The sequence below is a fragment of the Muntiacus reevesi genome, chromosome X (assembly GCF_963930625.1).
Source record: "Muntiacus reevesi chromosome X, mMunRee1.1, whole genome shotgun sequence".
Classification (NCBI taxonomy): domain Eukaryota; kingdom Metazoa; phylum Chordata; class Mammalia; order Artiodactyla; family Cervidae; genus Muntiacus; species Muntiacus reevesi.
Genome location: NC_089271.1, coordinates 7,924,917 through 7,948,513, shown reverse-complemented (window position 1 = coordinate 7,948,513; position 23,597 = coordinate 7,924,917). Strand labels below are relative to the sequence as shown.

Below are 23,597 nucleotides of genomic sequence, written 5' to 3'. Positions count from 1 at the left end.
GCAAGCAGGAGAAGAATGGGTTGCATGCTTGGGGAAAGGACTGGGCCTGAATGCCCTGAGGACAATCTGAGGGAACTAAGGTGAGATAGCAACCCAAACTGTGGGATAGCCAGAGAGAGAGAGAACTTTCCTATGAAAGCTCTAACCTAAGGCACAGCCTGGCAGGCTTACAGAACAAAGGACTGAGCGAACAGCAAAGGAGAGCTAGCTAGCCCCTCTGGACTGGCCCCTCACCCCGCTGGAGGCAGAGAGGCAGGCGGGCGACAGCCAGAGCTGGAAGGCGAGTGGCAATCTTGGCCCCAGAGACGGCATCCTCCATCAAACTGTGAGCAGGCTCCCAGTTGCTAACCACATCTTCCTGGGATCCTGGATGGTTGACATCTGCCAGGAGGGTGGCAGCCTAAGATCAGCCCCTCCAGAAGAGACACATGGCACACCTGACACAGTGCTCTTCTGGCACACATGGGACATCAAGCGGCTGGGACCAGGGAGGTGATTAAGACACCCGGCCCACCTGGGACAGTGCGCTTGCCAAGCACCTGGTCGCCTGAGCTGCTTGGACCTGGGAAGAGCACAAAATGCAGGTCCAACCCAGTCTGTGCCTTTTTGGAGTATCCGAGAACCTGACCTGAGCAGCTCAGATCAGGGAAGTGCACGAAATGCAGGGCCAGCTTTGGACAGTTCCCCTGCAAAGCAACCTGGAGCCTGAGCAGTGTAGACTGGGAAAGCACAGGACATCATGAGCTGGGGCAAACCCCGGGTGGTCCATACACCATGAGCACTCCCCACACATGCCAGTGATATTTGTTTGTAGTGTTCCCACTCCCCACAACACAACTGAACAAGTGAGCCGAAATAAGTGATCACCTTCACTCCCTTGTGTTAGGGTGGAAATTAGACACTGAAGAGACTTGCAAACAGAGGAAGGTAAAATAAACAAAGAAGAGGGAGCCGCTCTGGAAGTGACAGGTGCAGCAGATTAAAACCCTGTAGTTAGCATTGACTAAGCATTGGAAGGGGCGTATAGACCTTGAGAAGAAGTATAAGCTGGAACAGGGAACTATCTGAGACTGAACTGACCCCACACTGCCAGCAGCAGCTCCAGAGAAACTCCTAGATATATTTTTACAATTATCATCTTAAAATTGTTTTATTTTTAAGCTCTTTATTACTCCTTTAATTTTCATTTTTAAAACCCACTATTACCTTGCAAAAAAGACCCTATTTTTAAAGCAAATTTCACATGTACATTTTTATAAGTTTTTGTTACTGATTTTGTTTTGTATTTCTAATATTGTATTTTTGAGAATCTAACCTCTACTCTAGATTTTTAATCTTTGCTTTTTGGTATTTGTTACCAATTTTGTACCTTTAAGAATCTAATCTTTAGTACCCATTTTTACTTAGGGCTGTGATTACTGGCTTGATTGCTTTCTCCCCTTTTGACTCTCCCTTTCCTCCCCCAGGTCACCTCTATCTCCTCCCTCCCCCTTCTCTTCTCTACTTAACTCTGTAAAGTGTGTTCTGGACTGTGAAGAACACTTAGGGAACTGATTACTGGCTAGATTGTTCTCTCCCCTTTTGACTGACCCTCTTCTCCTGATCACCTCTGTCTCCCTCCTCCCTCTTCTCTTCTTCATATAACTCTGTGAACCTCTCTGGGCATCACTCACTATGGAGAATCTTTTCACCATTAAGCTAGATGTTTTATCATCAGTGCTGTATGGATGGAGAAGTCTTGAGGCTACTGTAAGAATAAGACTGAAAGCCAGGGGCAGGAGGCTTAAATCCAAAACTTGAGAAAACCAGAAAACTCCTGACTCCAGGGAACATTAATCACCAAAAGCTCATCCAAAAGCTTCCATACCTACACTGAAACCAAGCTCCACCCAAGAGCCAATAACTTCCAGAGAAAGACATACCATGCTAATTCTCCAGTAACACAGGAACATAACTCTGAGCATTAATATACAGGCTGCCCAAAGTCACACTAAACCCATAGACACCTCAAAACTCACTACTGGACACTTCACTGCACTCCAGACAGAAGAGATCCAGCTCCACCCACCAGAACACCGATGTAAGCTTCCCTAACCAGGAAACCTTGACAAGTCACTAGTCCAAGCCCACCCACAGGGGGAACCTCCACAATAAAGAGGAACAAAAAACTTCCAGCATGCAGAAAGGCCACCCCAAACACAGCAATCTAAACAAAATGAAAAGGCAGAGAAATATTCGGCAGGTAAAGGAACGTGGTAAATGCCCACCAAACCAAACAAAAGAAGAGGAGATAGGGAGTCTACCTGAAAAAGAATTCAGAATAATGATAGGAAAGATGATCCAAAATCTTGAAAACAAAATGGAATTAAAGATAAAGAGATTGGAGGCAAGGATTGAGAAGATGCAAGAAATGTTTAACAAGGATGTAGAAGAAATTAAAAAGTGTCAATCAATAATGAATAATGCAATAACTGAGATCAAAAGCACTCTGGAGGGAACCAACAATAGAGTAACTGAGGCAGAAAACAGGATAAGTGAGGTGCAAGACAGAATGGTGGAAATATATGAAGCAGACAGCAATAAAGAAAAAAGAATTAAAATAAATGAGGACAACCTCAGAGACCTCTGGGACAATGTTAAATGCCTCAACATTTGAATCATAGGAGTCCCAGAAGAAGGAGACAAAAAGAAAGGCCATGAGAAAATACTTGAAGAGATAATAGTTGAAAACTTCCCTAAACTGGGGAAGGAAATAACCACCCAAGTCCAAGAAACCCAGAGGGTCCCAAACAGGATAAACCCAAGGCAAAATACCCCAAGACACATATTAATCAAATAAACAAAGATCAAAAACAAAGAACAAATACTAAAAGCAGCAAGGGAAAGCAACAAATAACATATAATGGATTCCCATAAGGATAACAACTGATCTTTCCATGGAAACTCTTCAGGCCAGAAGGGAATGGCAGGACATACTTAAAGTGATGAAAGAAAAAATACCCTACAACCCAGATTACTATACCCAGCAAGGAGCTCATTAAAATATGAAGGAGAAATCAAAAGCTTTACAGACAAGCAAAAGCTGAGAGAATTCAGCACCACCAAACCAGCTCTTGAACAAATGCTAAAGGATCTTCTCTAGACAGGAAACAGAGAAAAAGTTTATAAACTTGAACTCAAAACAACAAAGTAAATGGTAACGGGATCATACTTATCAATAATTACCTTAAATGTAAATGGGTTGAATGCTCCAACCAAAAGACAAAGATTGGCTGAATGGATACAAAAACAAGACCCCTATACATGCTGTCTACAAGAGACCCACCTTAAATCAAGGGACACATACAGACTGAAAGTGAATGGCTGGAAAAAGATATTTCATGCAAATGGAGACCAAAAGAAAGCAGGAGTAGCAATACTCATATCAGATAAAATAGACTTTTAAATAAAGGCCATGTAAAGAGGCAAAGAAAGACACTACATAATGATCAAAGGGTCAATCGAAGAAGAAGATATAACAATTATAAAGATATATGCACCCAACATAGGAGTATTGCAATCTGTAAGGCAAATGCTAATAAATATGAAGGGGAAATTAACAGTAACACAATGATAGTGGGAGATTTTAATACCAAACTCACATCTATGGATAGATCAACTAAACAGAAAATCAGCAAGGAAACACAAACTTTAAATGACCTAATGGACCACTTAGACCTAATTGATATCTATAGGACATTTCACCCCAAAACAACGAATTTCACCTTTTTCTCAAGTGCACATGGAACCTTCTCCAGGATAAACCACATTCTGGGCCATAAATCTAGCCTTGGAAAATTAAAAAAATTGAAGTCATTCCAAGCATCTTTGCTGATCATAATGTGTCAAGATTAGATGTCAACTATGGGGAAAAATTTAAAAACACAAACACCGTCTTCCAAAAACACAAGATAAGACTCTACACAGGGACATCGCCAGATGGCCAAAACCAAAATCAGATTGATTACATTCTTTGCAGCCAAAGATGGAGAAGCTCTATACAGTCAGCAAAAACAAGACCAGGAGCTGACTGTGGCTCAGATCATGAACTCCTTATTGGCAAACTCAGATTAAAGTTGAAGAAAGTGGGGAAAACCAATAGACCATTTAGGTGTGACCCAAATCAAATTCCTTATGATTATACAGTCAAGTAAGAAATAGATTTAAGGGACTAGATCTGATAGAATGCCTAATGAACTATGGACAAAGGTTTATGACATTGTACAGGAGACAGGGAGCAAGACCATCCCCAAGAAAAAGAAATGCAATAAAGCAAAATGGCTGTTTGAGGAGGTCTTACAAATAGCTGTGAAGAGAAGTGAAAAGCAAAGGAGAAAAGGAAAGGTATACCCATTTGAATACAAAATTCCAAAGAAGAGCAAGGGGAGATAAGAAAGCTTTTCTCAGTGATCAGTGCAAAGAAATAGAGGAAAACAATAGAATGGGAAAGACTAGAGAGCTCTTCAAGAAAATTAGAGATACCAAGGGAATATTTCACGCAAAAATGGGCACAATAAAGGACAGAAATTGTATGGACCTAACTGAAGCAGAAGATACAAGAAGAGGTGGCAAGAATACACAGAAGAACTCTACAAAAAACATCTTCATGACCCAGATAATCACGATGGTGTGATCACTCACCTAGAGCCAGACATCCTGGAATCTGAAGTCAAGTGGGCCTCAGGAAGCATCACTATGAACAAAGCTAGTGGAGGTGATGGAATTCCAGTTGAGCTATTTCAAATCCTGAAATATGATTCTGTGAAAGTGCTGCACTCAATATGTCAGCAAACTTGGAAAACTCAGCATGGCCACAGGACTGGTAAAGGCCAGTTTTCATTCCAATCCCAAAGAAAGGCAATGCCAAAGAATGTTCAAACTACCACACAATTGCACTCATCACATGCTAGTAAGGTAATGCTCAAAATTCTCCAAGCCAGGCTTCAGCAAACGTGAACCGTGAACTTCCAGATGTTCAAGCTGGTTTTAGAAAAGGCAGAGGAACCAGAGATCAAATTGTCAACATCCTTTGGATCATCAAAAAAGCAAGAGAGTTCCAGAAAAACATCTATTTCTGCTTTATTGACTATGACAAAGCCTTTGACTGTGTAAATCACAATTAACTGTGGAAAATTCTGAAAGAGATGGTATACCAGACCACCTGACCTACCACTTGAGAAGCCTGTACGCAGGTCAGGAAGCAACAGTTAGCACTGGACATGGAACAACAGACTGGTTCCAAAGAGGTAAAGAAGTATGACAAGGCTGTATACTGTCACCTTGCTTATTTAACTTATATGCAGATTACATCATGAGAAATTCTGGGTTGGATACAAGCTAGAATCAAGATTGCTGGGAGAAATATCAATGACCTCAGATATGCAGATGACACCACCTTTATGGCAGAAAGTGAAGAAGAACTAAAGAGCCTCTTGATGAAAGTGAAAGAGGAGAGTGAAACAGTTGGCTTAAAGCTCAACATTCAGAAAACTAAGATCATGGCATCTGGTCCCATCACTTCCTGGCAAATAGACGGAGAAACAGTGGGAACAGTGGCTGACTTTATCTTTGGGGGCTCCAAAATCACTGCAGATGGTGATTGCAGCCATTAAATTAAAAGACAGTTATTCCTTGGAAGGAAAGTTGTGACCAACCTAGACAGCATATTAAAAAGCAGAGACACTACTTTGTCAACAAAGGTCCATCTAGTCAAGGCTATGGTTTTTCCAATGGTCACGTATGGATGTGAGAGTTGGACTATAAAGAAAGCTGAGTGCTGAAGAATTGATGCTTTTGAACTGTGGTGTTGGGGAAGACTCTTGAGAGTCCCTTGGGCTGCAAGGAGATCCAACCAGTCCATCCTAATGAATCAGCCCTGGATGTTCATTGGAAGGACTGATGTTCAAGCTGAAACTCCAATACTTTGGCCACCTGATGTGAAGAGCTGAGTCATTTGAAAAGACCCTGATGCTGGGAAAAATTGAGGGCAGGATGAGAAGGGGATGACAGAGGATGAAATGGCTGGATGGCATCACCGACTCAATGGATATGAGTTTGGGTAAACACCGGGAGTTGGTGATAGACAGGGAGGCCTGGCGTTCTGTGGTTCATGGGGTCACAAAGAGTCGGACACGACTGAGCAATTGAACTGAACTGAGGACTCTTTCCTTCTTTCTGGATCCTCTCCCTTCCCTGATTAGCACCTCTTCCAATCTGCCCTTTGGAGCAGTAGGTCATGGAGCTGGGAGTCTATTCCCAACTAGAAACAGGGGACATGGGAAAGTCTTCTGTGCCCAGGAGTCCCACAGTGTCCTGCTCGATTTCACTACTAGACCCTGACCCTACACTGACTATGGCCTTGCGCTGTCTGAGATGGCCTGAACTTTCCCAATCTGTCCTCCTAACTCTCTCCCTAACTAAGGCCCTGAGCTGTCTGTGATGGCTTGAGCAGTCGGTGATGGCCTGAGCTTTCCCAAACTGTCCTTTTAAATCTCTCTCGAACTAAAGTCCTGATGTTGGTCTTAACAAACACACTGACAGTGTCCCTGGGACACTAAATTGTCTTTCTCTAAGGTCTTCAAGTTTTCTCTGAGGCCCTGACACTCTCCCTAATTAATCCCTTAACTCCATCTTTAAGTGAAGGCCTGATGCACTCCCTCACTCAGGCACTGATGCTCTTACTAAGGCCTTGAAGAAGCCTCTACTTGAGGGCCGATACTGTCTGTAACCAATTCTCTGACTCTTTCCCTAACAAGCATTCTCATTTTGCCTCTAAATAACACCCTGAGCCTCGTCTTAATGCACTGATGATGTCCCTAATAGTCCTCAATATGCCTGCTTTTGCCATGATCCTGTCCATAGCTAAGGCCCTGAATATGTATCAGAGTAGGTCTCTGATGCTGTCCCTAACTAACACCCTGATGCTAGCCCTATTAAGGTCCTGAGATGCTGCTAAGTAACAGCCTGAACTTCTTTAGGGTCCTCAAGTTATCTCTAACTGAAGCCTTGAAACTGTCTTTAACTAAGCCCCAGAACTGACCCTAGCTAAGGCCTGAACTATATTTTATGAAGGCCCTAAACCCTTCCCTAACCCTGACACTGTCCCTAATTGAGGCCATGATACTGTCCCTTATAGCCTAAGCTGTCACAAAATACACCTGATCCTAATACTAAGGCCCTGACTATGTCCCTAAGAAAGTCACAGAAGTACATCTAACTAACAGCCTCAACTATCTCTTACTCAGGCCATGAAGTTATCTTTGAGGTTCTAACACTGTTCCTAATCAAGGCCCTGTTGCTGGCCCTAAGTAATGTCCTGCTGCTGAATCTGAGTTCCTGACACTCTTCCTCTTAACCTTTGCCCTGCTAACAGAGTGTTGCCAAGAGAACACACTGGTCATAGCAGGCACCCTCTTCCAACAACACAAGATAAGACTCTACACAGAGACATCACCAGATGGTCAATACCGAAATCAGGTTGATTGCATCCTTTGCAGCCAAAGATGGAGAAGCTCTATACAGTCAGGAAAAACAAGACCAGGAGCTGACTGTGGCTCAGATCATGAACTCCTTATTGCCAAATTCAGACTTAAATTGAAGAAAGTAGGGAAAGCCACTAGACCATTCAGGTGTGACCTACATCAAATCCCTTATGATTATCCAGTGGAAGTGACAAATATATTCAAGGGATTAGATCTGATAGCGTGCCTGAAGAACTATGGACGGGGTTCATGACTTTGTGCAGAAGGCAGTGATCAAGACCATCCCCAAGAAAAAGAAATGTAAAAAGGCAAAATGGTTGTCTGAGTAGGCTTTCCAAATCGATGAGGAAAGAAGAGAAGCTAAAGGCAAAGAAGAAATGAAAGATATACCCATGTGAATGCAAAGAATAGCAAGAAGAGAAAAGAAAGACTTTCTCAGGGATCAGTGCATAGAAATAGAGGAAAACAATAGAATGGGAAAAACTAGAGATCTCTTCAAGACAATTAGAGATACAAAGGGACTATTTCATGCAAAGATGGGCTCCATAAAGGGCAGAAATGTTGTGGACCTAACAGAAGCAGAAGATATTAAGAAGAGGTGGCAAGAATACACAGAAAAACTATACAAAAAAGATCTTCATGGTAACAACAATGGTGTGATCACTGATCTAGAGCCTGACATCTTGGAATGCAAAGTCAAGTGGGCCTTAGGAAGCATCACTATGAACAAAGCTAGTGGAGGTGATGCAATCCCAGTTGAGCTATTTCAAATCCTCAAAGATGATGCTGTGAAAGTGCTGCACTCAATATGCCAGCAAATTTGAAAAACTCAGCAGTGGCCACAAGACTGGAAAAGGTCAGTTTTCAAATCAGGAAAGGTGTACATCAAGGCTGTGTATCATCACCCTGTTTATTTAAATTCTATTCAGAGTACATCATGCTAAATGCCAGGCTGGATTAAGCACAATTTGGAATCAAGATTTCCAGGAGAAATATGAATAACCTCAGATACACAGATGACACCAGGCTTATGGCAGAAACTGAAGAAGAACTAAAGAGCCTCTTGATGACAATGAAAGAGGAGAGTGAAAAAGTTGGCTTAAAACTCAACATTTAGAAAAGTAAGATCATGGCATCTTGTCCCATCACTTCATGACAAACAGATGGGAAAACAATGGAAACAGTGAGAGACTTTATTTTCTTGGGCCTCAAAATCACTGCAGGTGGGGACTGCAGCCATGAAATTCAAAGACACTTGTTCCTTGGAAGAAAAGCTATGACCAACCTAGATAGCATATTAAAAACCAGAGACATTACTTTGCCGACAAAGTTCCATCTAGTCAAAGGTATGGTTTTTCCAGTAGTCATGTACAGATGTGAGAGTTAGACTATAAAGAAAGCTGAGTGCTGAAGAATTGATGCTTTGGAACTGTGGTTTGGAGAAGACTCTTGAGAGTTCCTTGGGCTGCAAGGAGATCACACCAGTCAATCCTAAAGGAAATCAGTCCTGAAGATTCATTAGAAGGACTGATGCTGAAGCTGAAGCTCCAATATTTTGGCCACCTGATGCAAAGAACTGACTCATTTGAGAAGACCCTGATGCTGGGAAGGATTCAAAGGAGGGGGAGAAGGGGATGACAGAGGATGAGATGGTTGGATGGCATCACCGACTCAATGGACATGAGTTTGAGCAAGTTCTGGGTGTTGGTGATGGACAGGGAAGCCTGGCGTACTGCACCCATTGGGTCACAAACTGTTGGACATGAAAGCCACTGAACTGAACTGAAGCTCTTCCACACTAAGGTCTTGATGCTGACTCTACCTAAGGCGCTGACACTGTCATTAATAACCTAACTCTTTACCTATATAACAGCTTAGTTGTGGGCCTAATTCATGACCTGACAATGGTCCTATTTCCCTGATCCTGTCGCTTCATAAGGTCAAGAACCTCCTCCTCACTAAGGCCCTGACAATCTCAGTAATAATGACCTGACTTTCCCCCTAAGTAACACCCTGATTTTGTCACTAAGTAATGCATTGACATGGGTTCTAACTACAGCCCTGATGCTGGTCCTATTGAAAGCCCTGAGATATCCGTAAGGAACAAACTTAACTGAAGCCTTGACATTGTCCCTAGCTTAGGCCTTGATGCTGTCCCTCATAGTCTATGTTGTCACGAAATATCCCTCTGATCCTGTCCATAACTAAGGCCCTGAATATGTTCCTAAGAAAGTCTCTGAAGTGTCCCTAATGAACAGCCTGAACTGACTCTTGCTAAGGCCCTCAAGTTATCTCTAAGGTCCTGACACTGTCTCTAAGGCCCTGATGCTTGCTCTAACTAACGACCTGACGCTGACCCTTACTAAGTTCTTGCCCAGGAGTTGTCCCAGGTTGCTGGGCAGCTTCCTGTTTTCCTCATCTCTTGCCAGCTGCCTGCCATTGGCCAATCTAAGATTCTGTGATGCAGTGGTCCCACACAGGATGTGCCTGAGGAGGCTTACCTACAGGAGGATGGTCTCAGCCATTCCACCCTCCAAGGGACAGTGGCTCAGGGTGGTAATCTCTCAGCCAGTGTCTGACCTCAGGTTCTGTGTCCCTATTTGGTGTAAAACCCTTTGAGTTACTTCAATAACATTTTAAAATGGATCTCTCCCTCAGTATATTTATAGGATAAATTTTTACTGAATTAAAATTTAAGAACAACATTATTAGAATGAGCAGAAAGACACAGGATGCCCCCCAATGATCTATTACTTGGAGGATTTTACAATTCTCATGAGAAAACACTCATTCTCATCACCCTCTAGGCATCAGCGTGAGGTAGGAATCATCTGCATACTTTTATTCCTCTGATTATTACAGAACTTTTCCTTCAGGAGAAATCTCTGGGCTCTGCAGGAACTGTGAGTGGTGACTATCAGGTAAATCTGAGATTGAAAAGCAAGAGGAAAAAGAAGGTGAGGAGATGAGAATTCTTGATGGAGAAGCAGGGGCATTCATGTTCAATCTCAACCTGAGAGTCTGAGTTAGTATGCAGTGAAAAGAAGGACCACCAGGATGTGGCCCCACTGTCCTTGTCACCTGATATGGGGACTGGAGACACCTAAACTGCCCTGGCCACTTTCAGAGAAATAAAATGGTGGGAGAACACAGGAGCCACATTGGAAAAGGTCACTGCTATGAAGTAAGATGCACTTTTCAAGAAAGTGGAGGATGGTCTCTTGGTTCTCAAAGACTTGCAAAGACTCTGTGTTCTTCTGGATACATGTTGAAGCCTCCAGTCTTTGAGGGCAGTGATGAGAAGGAACTGGACTCAAAGCCATCCAGAACTCACTCCTTGAGGGTGCTGAGGATGACCAGTGTCCAGCCCAAGGTTGTGGGGCCTGAAACCCCCTTATCACCTGGGACGGGTGCGGCCCCACAGGCACCCCACTGGACCAGTGGGGTCTTGGCTTGTAGGCTACAGACCTTTATCAGGTACATGATCTGCAAACATCTTGTGCCATTTTGGATGGCGGATCTTTTTCCTTACTCCTTTTGTGCACAACAGCTTTTGTTTTGAAGAAGTTTAACTCATCTCTTTTGTCTTTTATTGTTTGTGCTTTTGGTAGCAGATCTAAGAAATCGTGGCCAAATCCAAGGTCATGAAGTTTTTCTCTCACGTTTTCTTCTATGGGGTGTATAATTTTGGTTCTTACATCTAGGCCTTTGATCCATTTTGAGTTCATTTTATATAGAAAGGGAAGTAGGGGTCCAACTTTGTTTTCATGTGGGACTTGCTTGTCCCAGCACCTGTGCTAATTTTGGGGGGGACATATTTGCAAATGATGCCATCTAAAAGGTGTAATTTCCAAAATACACAAACAGCTCATGCATCTCAAAATAAATAAATAAATAAACAAATGGGCAGGTCTAAATAGACATTTCTCCAAGAAGACATACAGATGATCAACACGCACATGAAAATACACTCCACACTGCTAATTATTAGAGCAATGCAAATCAAAACCACAATGAACTATCACCTCATAGTCATCAGAATGGCATCAATAATATGTCTACAAATAACAAATGCTGGTGAGGGGGTGGAGAAAATGAAATCTCATACACTATTGGTGGGAATTGGTGCAGCCACTGTGGAAAACAGCATGGAGGATCCTCAAAAAACTAAAAAGAGTGTTGCCATATGAATGAGCAATCCCATTCCTGGGCATATATACAGACAAAGCTATAATTCGAAAAGATACATTCATCACTATGTTCATAGCAGCACTATTCACAACAGCAAAGATGTGAAAGCAACCTACCTATCCAACAACTGGTGAATGAATAAAGATGTGTGTGTGACTCTGGTGTGTTTTTATATATATATATATACATATTTGTATGTATATATATATGTGTATATATATATATATATATATATATATATATGTGAGTATCTCCCATGCACACATGAGGTACACACATTATTTAACTTATTTGGGCAACTATGTGAAAGTAATTAATTTCACAAAACTGTATACTTAAAATGAATTAAATGGTTAATGCCATGTTTTGTACTTTTAATGACAATGAGAAAAAGCTGTAGTGGTCATAATTGTTACAACTTAAATGAATATTAATAACGTCCTTAATGAGAAATGCCATATCATAAAAGGCCAACCAGATCCCATACTCATCTTGTCTGGTTTAAATCCATCAAGGCTGTCCAAATGAGGGGAAAACTCAGTAATGGGTCCAAGAAAAGCAAACTGGATCAGGATGGAAAAATATATCTTCACACAGCTGGGATAGCAGGTGAAAGTAGAAGTGGGCCTGTGTATTAAATTATAACACAGAAATAATGATTTCCTCATGTGGGGGGGGGGTGTGTATTAAATTATAACACAGAAATAATGATTTCCTCATGCTAGGTGTTGTGTCCTCAGGAGAGTGTCACTGTTTTGGGTAGAACACACTGAACATTTTGGGTGAATTGGCAAATATGAGTGGCTTTTTTGCCATTATTAAAAGCTTTCTATACATTTTATTTTATTTTTAAAATTTTATTTATTTATTTTTTTGGTTGTCAAATGATCCTTTATTTTTCTTTTTCCTTTGTAGTTCTTAACTAGCTGGGCACTCCACTGCACCACTGTTGATATCATCTATGATGTCATGAGGGTGGCGGCCATCAACATTGCAGCCCACAGACTGGGCGATCCCCAGGATCTCTTTAATGGTTCCAGAAAGTTCTCTAGCTAGAGACTGATGCCGCATCTGCCGGGCAATGTTGACGATCTCATCAAAAGTGATGTTTCCACTGTGCTTAATGTTTTTTTGCTTCTTTCTGTCCTTTGGTAGTTCCTTGAGGGCTTTGATGATCAGGGTGGAAGCAGAAGGTACCACCTCAATCTGGGTTTGTCTGTTCTGAATGGTCAGTTTCACTGTAATCTTCAGACCCTTCCAATCACCAGTTGCCTTGGCGATGTCATCACCAACCTTTTTGGGGAGACAGGCCCAAGGGGCCGATCTTGGGGGCCAGGGCAGACGTGGCACTGACTTCCCCACTGGTGCACCTCAGGTACATGACTTTGATCTCGTTGGGGTCTAACTTAGGCAGTATGGTGGAGGCGGCTGGTGTCGGATGAACCCAGATTCAGGACGACCGAAGAAAGTTGCACCTTTGCCTCCTCCCAGCCGAAAGCCGAAAACTAAAAGCTTTCTATACATTTTAAATTGGTGGAAAGTGAATTAACTTTCAAAACAACCATGATAATACTATTCAAGAAATCAGGTAAGACAGGCATCAAAATTTGTTATAGAAGCCAAGACTTATCAGACGAAGTTCAACTGAAGTTGTGACACTCCCTTGTAGGAGTCCGTATGGTATTAGTATTAAGAAGCATCGTGGGAAGAGGGTGTTAGTAGCCACTAAGTTGTGGGACCTGTGGATGATCTGGATTGCAGGAGAAACAGTGAGATTTTAGCTTCACGATCTTCTACACTACTTCAAGAATATGTTAAAAGATAAATTCAGTAAAGTTGCAAAAATGGAATACACACAAATCAATTTTGTTTCCATACATGAATAACAAACCATCAAAAAAACTTACATGCAGAGTACATCATGAGAAATGTCAGGCTGAATGAAACACAAGCCACAATCAAGATTGCCAAGAGTAATATCAATAAGCTCAGAGATGCAGATGACACCACCCTTAGAGCAGAAAGTGAGGAGGAACTAAAGAGCCTCTTGATGAAAGTGAAAGAGGAGAGTGAAAAAGTTGGCTTAAAAGTCAACATTCAGAAAACGAAGATCATGGCATCCAGTTCCATCACCTCATGGCAAATAGATGGGGAGTAAAGGGAAACAGTCAAAGACTTTATTTTCTTGGACTTTATTTTACAGGAAGGACTGATGTTGAAGCTGAAACTCCAATACTTTGGCCACCTGATGTGAAAAACTGAGTCATCTGTAAAGATCCTGATGCTGGGAAAGATTGAGGGCAGGAGGAGAAGGGGATGACAAAGGATGAGATAGTTGGATGGCATCACCGACTCAATGGACATGAGTTTGGGTAAACTCTGGGAGTCAGTGATGGACAGGGAGGCCTGGTGTGCCGTGGTTCATGGGGTCGCAAATAGTTGGACATGAATGAGTGACTGAACTGAACACAACATTGTTAATCAACTATACTTCAAGAAAAAGTAACGTCACTGGGAAAAAACGACTGGTATATTTCATTATACATAAGGTTTATATCCAAAGAAAATTGCTGTAAACAAACATGGCTCAATACTTAATGGCTGCTGTTGCTAAGTCTCTTCAGGCATGTTCGCCTCTCTGTGACCCCATAGATGGCAGCCCACCAGGCTCCGCCGTCCCTGGGATTCTCCAGGCAAGAACACTGGAGTGGGTTGCCATTTCCTTCTCCAATGCATGAAAGTGAAAAGTGAAAGTGTGCTCAGTCGTGTCCAGCTCTTTGCGACCCCATGAACTGCAACCTACCAGGCTCCTCTGTCCATGGGATTTTCCAGGCAAGAGTACTGGAGTGGGGTGTGATTGCTTTTTCTGCTACTTAAAGGCAGGCTTGCTGAAATACTTATGGAGAGACATACTGATGTCTGCAATTTACCAGAAAATGCACCAAAGAAAAAGGTCCATTGATGATTGGCTAGAGGGATGGACAAATGGGTAGATAAGTGACAAAGGAAGTATTGTAAAATGGTTAAAAAACCAGACCCCTACACATGCTGTCTACAAGAGACCCACCTCAAACCAAGGGACATATATAGAGTGAACACTAAGGGTTGGAAAAAGGTATGTCATGAAAATGAAAACCAAAAGAAAGCAGGAGTAGCAATACTCATACCAGATAAAATAGACTTTGAAGAAAGACTGTGAAAAGAGACCAAGAAAGACACATGATGATAAAAGGATCAAATGAAGAAGATATAACAATTATAAACATATATACACCCAACATAGGCGAACCTCAATCCATAAGGCAAATGCTAACAAGTAGGAAAGGGGAAATTAACAGTAACACAATAAGAATAGAAGACTTTAATACGCCACTCACACCTATGGATAGATCAATTAAACAGAAAATTAGCAAGGAAACACAAACTTTAAATGATACAATGGACCAGTTAGACCTAATCGATATCTATAGGACATTTCACCCCAAAACAATGAAATTTACCTTCTTCTCAAGTGCACATGGAACCTTCTCCAGGATAGATCACATCCTGGGCCATAAATCTAGCCTTGGTAAATTCAAAAACATCAAAATCATTTAAGCATCCTTTCTGATCACAATGCAGTAAGATTAGATGTCAAATTCAGGGAAAAAAACGATTAAAAATAAAAACATATGGAGGTTAAACAACATGCTTCTGAATAACCAACAAATAACAGAAGAAATTAAAAAAGAAATAAAAATATGCATAGAAACAAATAAAAATGAAAACACAACAACCCAAATCCTATGCCATTCAGTAAAGCAGTGCTAAGGGGAAGGTTCATAGCAACAAGAGCTTACCTCAAGAAACAAAAGAAACATCAAATAAATGACTTAACTTTACACCTAAATCAACTAGAAAAAGAAGAAATGAAGAACCCCAGGGTTAGTAGAAGGAAAGAAATCATAAAAATTAGGGCAGAAAGAAGTGAACAAGAAACAAAGGAGACTATAGAAAAAAAATAAAACTAAAAGTTGTTTCTTCGAGAAGATAAATAAAATAGACAAACCATTAGCCAGACTCATCAGGAAAAAAGAGTAAGAATCAAATAAACAAAATTAGAAATGAAAATGGAGAATTCACAACAGACAACACAGAAATACAAAGGATCATAAGAGACTCCTATCAACAGCTATGTGAAAATAAAATGGACCACTTGGAAGAAATGGACGATATTCTTAGAAAAGTACAACCTTCAACAAAGCCCAGGACCAGATGGCTTCACAGGTGAATTGTACCAAACACTTAAAGAGCTAACACCTATCCTACTCAAACTTTTCCAGAAGATTGCACACGGTAAACTCCCAAACTCATTTTATGAGGCCCCCATCACCCTAATCCCAAAATCAGACAAAGATGTCACAAATAAAGAAAACTACAGGCCAATATCACTGATGAACATAGATGAAAAATCCTCAACAAAATTCTAGCAGACAGAATCCAATAACATATTCAAAAGGTCAGACATCATGACCAAGTGGGCTTTATCCCAGGGATGCAAGGATTCTTCAATATTTGCAAGTCAATCAATGTGATAAATTGCATTAACAAACTGAAAGATAAAAACCATATGATTATCTCCATAGATGCAGAGAAAGCCTTTGACAAAATTCAACAAGCATTTATGTTAAAAAATGCTCCAGAAAGCAGGCACAGAAGGAACACAACTCAACATAATAAAAGTCATATATGATAAAGCCACAGCAAACATTATCCTCAAAGGTGAAAACTTTAAAGCATTTCTGCTTAAGTCAGGAACAAGACAAGGGTGCCCACTCTCATCACTACTATTCAACATAGTTTTGGAAGGTTTAGCCATAGCAATCAGAGAAGAAAAAAATTAAAGGGAATCCAAATTGGAAAAGAAGTAAAACTCTCACTGTTGGCAGATGACATGATCCTGTACACAGAAAGTCCTAAAGACACCACCAGAAAACTACTAGAGTTAATCAATGACTATAGAAAAGTTGCAGGATATAAAATTAATACACATAAATCCCTTTCATTTCGATACACTAACAATGAGAAAACAGAAAGTGAAATCAAGGAAACAGTCCTTTTCAACATTGAGACGAAAAGAATGAAATACTTAGGAATAAAACTACCTAAAGAAACAAAAGACCTATATGTAGAAAATGTTAAAACACTGATGAAAGAAATCAAAGATGACACAAATAGATGGAGAAATATACCATGTTCATGGACCTGAAGAATCAATACAGTGAAAATGAGTATACTACCCAAAGCAATCTATAGATTAAATGCAATCCCTATCAAGCTATCAACAGTATTTCTCACAGAACGAGAACAAATTATTTCACAATGTGTATGGAAATACAAAAAAACCTCGAATAGCCAGAGCAATCTTGAGAAAGAAGAATGGAAGAGCCGGAATCAATCTGCCTGACTTCAGACTATACTACAAAGCTACAGTCATCAAGACAGTTTGGAACTGGCACAAAGACAGAAATAGATCAATGGAACAAAATAGAAAGCCCAGAGATAAATCCACACACCTATGGACACCATATCTTTGAGGAAGGATGCAAAAATATACAACGGAGAAAAGACAATCTCTTTAACAAGTGGTGCTGGAAAAACCAGTCTAGCAAATGTAAAAGAAGGAAACTAGAACACTTTCTAACACCACACACAAAAATAAACTCAAAATGGATTAAAGATCCAAATGCACGACTAGAAACTATAAAATTCTTAGAGGAAAACATATTCAAAACATTCCCTTACATAAATCACAGTAGGATCCTCTATGACACAATTGCCAGAGTAATGGAAATACAAGCAAAATTAAACAAACGGAACCTAATCAAACTTAAAAGCTTTTGCACAATGACAGAAACTATGAACAAAGTGAAAAGACAGCTTTCAGAATGGGAGAAAATAATAGCAGACGGGGCAACTGACAAAGAATCTCAAATATATGCAAGCAGCTCCACACCAGAAAAATAAACGACCCAATAAAAAAATGGGACAAAGAACTGAAGAGACTTTTCTCCAAATAAGACATACAAATGGCTAACAAAAACATGAAAAGATGCTCAACATCAATCATTATCAGAGAAATGCAAATCATAACCACAATGAGGGATCATCTCCCACTGGTCAGAATGGCTGCTATCAAAATGTCTACAAACAATAAATGCTGGAGAGGGTGCAGAGAAAAGGGAACCCTCTTACACTGTTGGTGGGAATGCAAACTAGAACGGCCACTCTGAAGAACAGTGTGGAGATTCCTTAAAAACCTGGAAATAGAATTGCTATACAACCCAGCAATCCCACTGCTGGACATACACACTGAGGAAACCAGAACTGAAAAAGACATGTGTACCCCAATGCTCATCGCAGCACTGTTTACAATAGCTAGGATATGGAAGCAACCTAGGTGTCCTTTGGCATGCAAATGGAAAAGAAAGCCGTGGTACATATACACAATGGAATATTACTCAGCTATTTAAAAGAATGTATTTGAATCAGTTCTAATGAGGTGGATGAAACTTAGTCTATTATACAGAGTGAAGTATGTCAGGAGGAAAAACACCAACAGAGCATATTAACCCATATATATGGAAATTAGAAAGATGGTAATGATGAACACATATACGAGGCAGCAAAAGAGACACAGATATAAGGAAGAGGCTTTTGGACTCTGTGGGAGAAGACCAGGGGCAGATGATTTGAGAGACTAGCATTGAAACTTGTTATTACCATATGTGAAATAGATCACCAGTCCAACTTTGATGCATGACACAGGGCAATCAAAGCCAGTGCACTGGGAAAACCTTGAGGGATGGGACGGTGAGGGGGATGGCAGGGGTTTCAAAATGGGGAAGACATGTACACCCATGGCTGATTCAACTCAGTGTATGGCAAAAACCATCACAATATTGCAAAGTAAGTGGCCTCCAATTAAAATAAATAAATTAACTTAAAAGAAAAAGACCCATGTACATACTGTCTACAAGAAACCCACTTCAGACCTAAAGACACATATAGATTGAAAGTGAGAGGATGGAAAAATATATGCTATGCAAATGGGAATCAAAAGAAAGATGGAATATCAGACCTTAAGCTAAAGAAGGTTACAAGAGATAAGGAAGCACACTACATAGTGATGAAGGGATCAGTACAAGCCAAAGACACAGCAATTTTAAATATCTATGCCCCCAACATAGGAGCACCTCAATACATAAGCCAAACACTGCTGCTGCTGCTGCTAAGTCGCTTCAGTCGTGTCCGACTCTGTGCGACCCCATAGACGGCAGTCCACCAGGCTCCACTGTCCCTGGGATTCTCCAGGCAGGAACACTGGAGTGGGTTGCCATTTCCTTTTCCAATGCATGAAAGTGAAAAGTGAAAGTGAAGTCGCTCAGTCATGTCCGACTCATAGCGACCCCATGTACTACAGCCCACCAGGCTCCTCCGTCCATGGGATTTTCCAGGCAAGAGTACTGGAGTGGGTTGCCATTGCCTTCTCCAAAGCCAAACACTAACAGACATTAAAAGAGAAATTGAGAGTAAAACAATCATAGGAGACTTTAATGCCCCACTCACACCAATGGACAGATCATCAAAACAGAAAATTAATGCAGAAACACATGTCTTAAATGATACATGAGATGAGATGAATCTCATTGATATCTTTAGGACATGCCATCCAAATGGAGAAGAATACACCTTCTTCTCAAGTGCACATGGAACACTCTCCAGGATAGACCACATCTTGGGTCCCATATCAAACCTCAGTAAAATTAACAAAATTGAAATTGTATCAAGCATCTTCTCTGACCACAACATTATGAGACTAGATATAAATTACAAGAAAAAAATTGTAAGAAACATGAACACATGGAGATTAAACAAGATGTTTCTAGATAACCAACGGGTTACTGAGGAAATCAAAATGGAAATTGAAAATTTTCTAGAAAAAAATGACAATGAAAACATAACAACTTAAAACACATGTGATGTAGGAAAAGTAGTTCTAAGAGGGAAGTTTATAGCAATACAATCCTAACTCAAGAAACAAGAAAACCATTGAATAGACAACCTCAGTTGACCCCTAAAACAGCTGATAAGTAAGAACAAAAAATGAGTAAAGATTAGTAGATGGAAAGAAATCACAAAAATCTGAGCAGAAATAAATGAAAAAGAAATCAAAGAAATAATAATAAAGATTAATAAAACTAAAAGCTGGTTTCTTGAGAAGATAAACAAAACTGGCAAACCTTTAGCCAGACTCATCAAGAAGAAAAGAAGAATCAAATCAACAAACTTAGAAATGAAAAAGGAGAAGTTACAAAAGAAAATGCAGAAATACAAAGGATTATAACAGACTATTATAAGGAACTCTATGGCAATAAAATAGATAACCTGGAAGAAATGGACAGATGCTTAGAATAGCTCAATCTTCCAAGACTGAAGCAGGAAGAAATAGAAATTAGGAACCACCCAATTACAAGCTCCAAATCAAAGCTGTGATCAAAAAATTCCCAAAAGACAAAAGCACAAGACCAGATGGCTTCACAGGTGAATTCTAGATGAGCAAATGCCTATCCTTCTAAAACTCTTCCAAAAATTTGCAGAAGAAGGAACGCTTATGAGGCTGCCATCACCTGATACCAAAACCAGACAAAGACAAGACCAAATAAGAAAACTACAGGCCAACATCACTGATGAACATAGATGCAAAAACTCCTCAGCAAAATTTTAGCAAACAGAATTCAACAACACATCAAAAACCATGATCAAGTTGGGTTTATTCCAGGGATGCAAGGATTCTTCAATATTCGCAAATCAATCAATGTGACAGACCATATTAACCAAAGGAAAGCTAAAAACCTAAATGGATGCAGAGAAAGCCATTAAATTTAAAAATTTTAAATTATTAAATTAAAAATAAAGTTTAACAGGAAATAAACTAAAAAAAGGAAAAAGCGTTGAAATAACTCAAAGTGCATCAACTGGTAATCGAATAAACAAAACATGCAATGCAAAATTATTTGGCCATCAAATGAATGGAGTTCTTATATAAGCTATAACATGCTAGAGCTCTGAAATGATTATGTTAATTAAAAGAAGCCAGGAGCAAAAGGCTGTGCATTGCATTATTCTCTTCATGTGATTGCTTATGTCCCAGATTAGGTAATTCTCTAAAGGCCGAAAACAGAGGAGTGAATGCAAGGGCCCAGATGAAGGGGGAAATGGAAAGTGTCTGCCAACTGGAGAGTGTTTCTCATTGTAGTGATGGAAATATTCTAGAATGAGGCAGTGATTAAGGTTATTCAACCTATGAATAAGTTACAAATCAGTGAATTATACAGCCTAACTGGTAAATAAATGGTACAGGTACAACATGTCAATAAATAAAGTGCTTTTTTTTTTTTTTTAAAACTACTGAAATTAACTTCTACATCCAGGAATATTATCCTTCAAAAACAAAGGAGAAGGAGATATTCTCATATGAACAAAACATTGGGGAATTCATTCTCAGCAGATACCGTGTCTGTCAGAAGTGTTAAAAGAAGTTATTTACACAGAATAAGATGATATTGATGAGAAACTATGAGTTAAGAAAGACTGTTATGTTGAAGTTTGACAGAAAACAACAAAATTCTGGAAAGCAATTATCCTTCAATGAAAAATTAATTGAAAAAATAAACGAAGGCAAATTGAAATGAAGGGCTTTTTTCTTATTATTAATTGGTAAAAGATAAATGCTTGTTTGGGTTTCTCCATCTTTGCTTTTCACTCATTATGAATCTTTATAAATAAAGTGAGTTTCATGTATACAAGATCTATTTTCGCTCAGTGGTAAAGAATCCACCTGCAATGCAAGAGCTGTAGCAGATGCGAATTCCATCTCTGGGTCAGGAAGATCCCTTGCAGGATAGCATGGCAACCCACTCCAGTATTTTTGCCTGGAGAATCCCTGTGAACAGAGAAGACTGGTGGGCTTGGGGTGGCAAAGAGTTGGACATGATTGTGCAAATAAACAACAGCAGACACATATGCCTAACAGAAACTCTGAAGATATAAGAAATAGATGAGAAAATTCTCAGCCTAAACAAAGCAAAACAAACAAAAAACCTAGATAGTAGAGCTGAATTATAAAAGGTTTTAGGCAATAAAATATCTCCCAACAGTAGTGTAAACTGTGTTCCACACAAGAGAAAGGAGTAATTTTTAATACTCACTCAACAGAACAACATTCTAGTTACATTCATAAATTAAAGGAAATAAAAATGTCAAGAAAACATACATAGTATAAAATCTGTTGATCATTTTATATCTAGTTAAGACTGTAAAACTGTAAGGGAATTTTTAAGAAAAACCATCTGTGAAAGCTTAAGCAGCCCCTAATGAAAAGAGCTGGACATGACTGAGCGACTGAACTGAACTGAAGCAGCCCCAATGAACATAATTTTATTTTCTTTTTCCATAGTCTCAAAATAACTGACAGTTAAGAATGAATTTCACTTTAAAACATATTTTTCAATTTCAGCAGGATGTTCAAATATAAGATTTTTTAAGCTAAAAAAGTTTGTACCTTGCAGTGAATATTTTGTTTCACTGATTTAGACATAAATCAAATCATTGTGTGTCTTTACCTTGACCATCTTTGTGGTATCACTGTGCATTTAGAATCAACTGTTGAACGTGGGGTCTGTGAGGTTCTCAGGTCACATACTGTTGAAGCCTAGCTTCAAGGATTTTGAGCATTACCTTGCTAGCATGTGAAATGAGTGCAGCCGTGCGTAGTTTGAACATTGTTTGGCATTGCCCTTCTTTGGGATTGAAATGAAAACCGACCTTTTCCAGTCCTGTGGCCATTGCCAAGTTTTCCAAACTGGCTGGCGTTTTGAGCACAGCACTTTAACAGCACCATCTTTTAGGATTTGAAGTAGTTCAACTGGAACTCAATCACCTCCACTAGCTTTGTTCCTACTACTGCTTCCTAGCACCCACTTGACTTTGCACTCCAGGATGTCTGGCTCTAGCTAAGTGATCACACCATCATGGTTATCCAGGTTATTAAGATTTTTTTGTTTTACAGTTCTTCTGTGTATTCTTGCTACCTCTTCTTAATCTCTTCTGCTTTAGTTAGGCCTATAACGTTTCTGTCCTTTATTGTGCCTGTCTTTGCATGAAATGTTCCCTTGGCATCTCTTTCTTGAAGAGATCTCTAGTCTTTCCCATTCTATTGTTTTCCTCTGTTTCTTTACTTTATTCAGATTGCTTGTGATTATACACTGGAAGTGACAAACTGTTTCAAGGGTTAGATCTGGCACACAGAGTACCGGAATACCTATGGATGGAGGTTCCTGACATCGTACAGGAGGTGGTGATCAAAAGCATCCACAAGAAAAAGAAATGCAAAAATGCAAAGTGGTTGTCTGAGGAGGCCTTACAAATAGATGAGACGAGAAGAGAAAGGCAAAGCAGACACGGAAAGATGTAGCCACCCGAAGGCAGAGTTCCAAGGACTCCCAAGGAGAGATAAGGAGGCCTTCTTAGTGAGCCACCAGGGAAGCCCCTTATCTAATAAAAGGGATTTCTCAGTGGGATCGCAAAGTGCTCAGTCCCCTCCTATGGACACTCTGTCATAGTGCTTCCTCCCCTCCCCAGCTGGGAATCACTGTCTGCTGCTCTCAGAGCCCAGGGGGAGGGGGGACCCCAGCCATGGGGAAGCCACAGACCTGAGAACCAGGTGTGTCTCCCTGAGGCTGTCATTGTACAAATCATGCACTCACCTTTGATCACCTCATACCCTGCATTTGCCGAGAGAGACACGGAGGACCGAGGAGACCATGGACCCTGCCACCTGGCCCC

General features: G+C 40.3%; 1 pseudogene; it reads right to left on the bottom strand.

The window, feature by feature from the left end:
• Positions 1 to 12,629: 12,629 nt before the first annotated feature.
• Positions 12,630 to 23,577, bottom strand: LOC136153950 (large ribosomal subunit protein uL11-like; annotated as a pseudogene).
• Positions 23,578 to 23,597: the final 20 nt, after the last annotated feature.